Below are 3,451 nucleotides of genomic sequence, written 5' to 3'. Positions count from 1 at the left end.
TGGAACCACTGTGGCAGTTTCTGCATCCAAGTCTTTGTTTCCCCAATTCTGCAAGTTTTAGTCAACTATGTGAGCACTTGACTTCCTTTAAAAATTACCTTTTGCTTAATTTAGCCAGGGACAATATCTAGTGCTTTTAATCCAAAGAGTGTTAATTGACATACTTATCAAGTTAATAGGAATTAATTGGATTTTTTACCTTGAGTCCTGAGAAAGTTGTTTAATTTCTTTTGTTTTCTGTACAATGGAGATATTGACACTTCAGTGAAAGTTATTTGGGACTATTAAATGAAAGTTATTTGGGACTATATTTTTCAAGGCATGTATATACACATACATATATAAATATACTTTGTATTATACATATTTAAACCTACATATATGTTATATAAACACATGCACACACATATATAACCTAGCACTTACATGTATGTATATCTCTGTGTGTGTATATGATTGTGAGTTTTCATGGCTCTATCAATTCTCTAGAGTTGGTATTTGAACAATGACACACTTTGCAGTTGTTAAAAGTCCCTAGTAGATTTCTTGTTCATGCCTTTTACTTGGTTTAAGAAATTCATTGGACACTACGTTTTTGAGATAGGAGATTGAGTTATACTCTTCTCCTGAGGTTCCTGGTAAATTCTTTGAATCTGCTTGGTGTATCGCTTCTCAGCCTTTTGGCTAAGATCAAGTGTGAATCTGTTTGGTGTAACCCTGGTACTAATTAGTGTATCTTTTTTTTTTAATCATAATTAGTGTTTTGATTATCAATTGTACAGGCTGATTCTGTCCATTATTTCTTGTCCTATTATTTCTTACTTGAAAAGTACAAGAAATTAACTTTTAAGGGTTTTTGATCATGTATTCGCACTCTGTCTCATTAGGAATATTTACGGAACACATTTATTGTGATTTAATCTAGGTCTCTAGATACTAAATTTTTGCCTTCAAGCATGACTGTATCAAATTGTTTCTTAAAAGAAAAGGAATTCATAGACTATCATCAACAAGATATCACTGTTTATAGACTCTGTTAGCCACAGGTTGGGTTTGTTAAATTTTGGGATCTGCACATGTTTGAGAAGATTTGTTTATTATATTGATGACCAAAGTTTTGGGGAATAGTATATGGACTTTTTCAGTCTTTTCTTGAAGGGACAGTGCTTCCTGGGATTGTGTTAGTCATATCCATATAAGCTGTGGAAAAAAGTTATCGCTCCTTTACTATATTTCCAAAAAACTGATTTCCCAGTTTTATTATAACATCTGACTCCAGTAGTAGAAAAATACTGAAATTTTATCATCAAGCTAAAAATGCTTCATTTTACTAAAAGAGAAACATCAATAATCAATCAATATTATTAGATTGATTATTCCTAAAGCATTTGTTTGCAAAACTTGGGTTATATTTAAAGGAAAATATGGATTAAAAAACAAAAAACAAAATGTGAGATTACAAACTGCACAACTACACAAACTTGAAGGGAAGGACAACATTCATAGTTCATAACTCTTTGTCATTCGTGCTGTATAGTGTATCAACTGCTAGATTTTACCAAGCCCTAGGCTCATCGACGTTATATTTCCTTCATCAATTTGTCCAGCTTGTGGTGCAATAAAACATGCCTCTTAGCACTAGCTGTTGCTAGAGCCTGAAAATTTTATATTTTTGTGGTATTTAATATAAAATAATAGCATTCAAATGTCAGCATTTTAAGTAGTAAGAATTTAAACAAAAATACTGAAAAGAGTGTACTAAACAAATTTTCCATTAAGGCATATTCTTTGAAGACTGGAAATGCTAAGTCTCACAGGAATGTTACATGTTGCCATCTGTAGGAAGAGATTACAAACATCTTGGCTTCCTAAGAAAAACAGAGATGCAAATAAAACAAAAATGGCTTTTATATATTGTGTACAATGATTAACCTTAGAAATCACAAACACACACAAACATGGCCACTTAATTATTTAGTTTTGTTTGATATATGTAATTTAAAAAAATTTTAGTATAAACTATGTTTTGCTCAAAAATTTGTGTGATTAATGCACTGATTTAACTTCCCAATGTAGACTGCTGCTAGGCAGATTCTGATATTATTTATTTTTATTAGTTTATAATATGTCAATTTTTCTTGCTTATCTGTCAACTCCCAGAAAAATACATAAATCAAAAATGTAGCAATGTGGACACTAACAAGGCATAATTATTGTAGGGTCTGTCCTCCTTTAAAGAAAAAATACAATTACCTACGAGAATGCTGCTGGGATTAGGTCAGAATTTGCATAATACTGACTCATATTTTCTTAACAATTTTAATATCAGACAATAGCTTTTGCAAATCTATAATTCCATATTATATTCCAGCTTCACTTTTTGGGCTCAAATAAGGAGTTCAGTCAAAACAAGATAATTATTAGAATCTAACCCATGGAAAAGTTTAATTACTCAGTGGCATGTTGTTAAGATTGGGTCAGGATTTTACAAATTTTATATATTTAAAGTAACACAAGGCAATTAAGCTTGTCTAAATGTAATTTTTTAGAGTTGAAATATTCATTTTTCTATAGATTAATAGGAAATACTTCAACCATTGTGCAAGCTTAAGGAAAAAAAAATTCTACAGCATAATCTCTAAACAGCAGTGCTATAACTGTTAGCAGTTAGAAAGCTAACAGTCAAGAGATGATGAAAATTTGGAAAATGTAACTGCTATAAAATAATAGCTGCTAATGTGGAGGATTATGAAACACCCAGTAGCAGAATAAGTAACAAATAGATCCTTTCTGAAGTCCTGAAGTCTGGGGGTGGGATCTGGGGTTAAGTAACTGTGATATATTTATAGAGGGCAAGGGATCACCATAAAATAAAGCAGCAAATAGTAAAGAAGTCAATGTAAAAGAGAGGCCAGGGATTTAGGGTATAGAGATCATAAATTTTCATCGATATAAACAGCCTGTGTACCTCAGGAGTTGAGGTTTAGCTATAATTTCAGGTCTGACCTATAGGCCTTCTGTGTTCACAGTGCATGCACGATCAAGATGCCATCTAAGGAGGTGTAAAAAAAAGGAAAGAAAGAAAGGAGAAAAAAAAGCTTTCAAATCTGTGTGATTTACTCATTTAATCATCTCCAAATCCATCCCAAATACAACAGCACAGTAGTTGAGAAGATTTTATCGTCTCACTAAATTACATTTAATTCTTACTATAGCATATCCTATAAACAAGAAGAGTGAATGACGTCTTCTAGACCATGTTCGTACAAAGGAAAATTGTTAAGTTTTTATGCATGTCTTCTCAGAAGGTCATTTTACCTTTCTCTATATAGTTCAGAAATCCATATTTACATGTTTAAATTTTAAAACCTGCTTAAAACTTAGTGGATTAAAAAATCTCAGTGATAAAATGGGCTCATTTAATGGTTTAACAGAAGCAATAAAAACAAGC

The 3,451-nt window shown here is 31.6% G+C and overlaps 1 pseudogene; it reads left to right on the top strand.

Annotated features, from left to right (window-relative positions):
- Positions 1-664: 664 nt before the first annotated feature.
- On the top strand, positions 665-845 carry LOC111553197 (annotated as a pseudogene).
- The last annotated feature ends 2,606 nt before the right edge of the window (positions 846-3,451 follow it).

Source organism: Piliocolobus tephrosceles, chromosome 7, assembly GCF_002776525.5.
Source record: "Piliocolobus tephrosceles isolate RC106 chromosome 7, ASM277652v3, whole genome shotgun sequence".
Classification (NCBI taxonomy): Eukaryota; Metazoa; Chordata; class Mammalia; order Primates; family Cercopithecidae; genus Piliocolobus; species Piliocolobus tephrosceles.
This window is presented reverse-complemented; position numbering and strand designations above follow the sequence as displayed.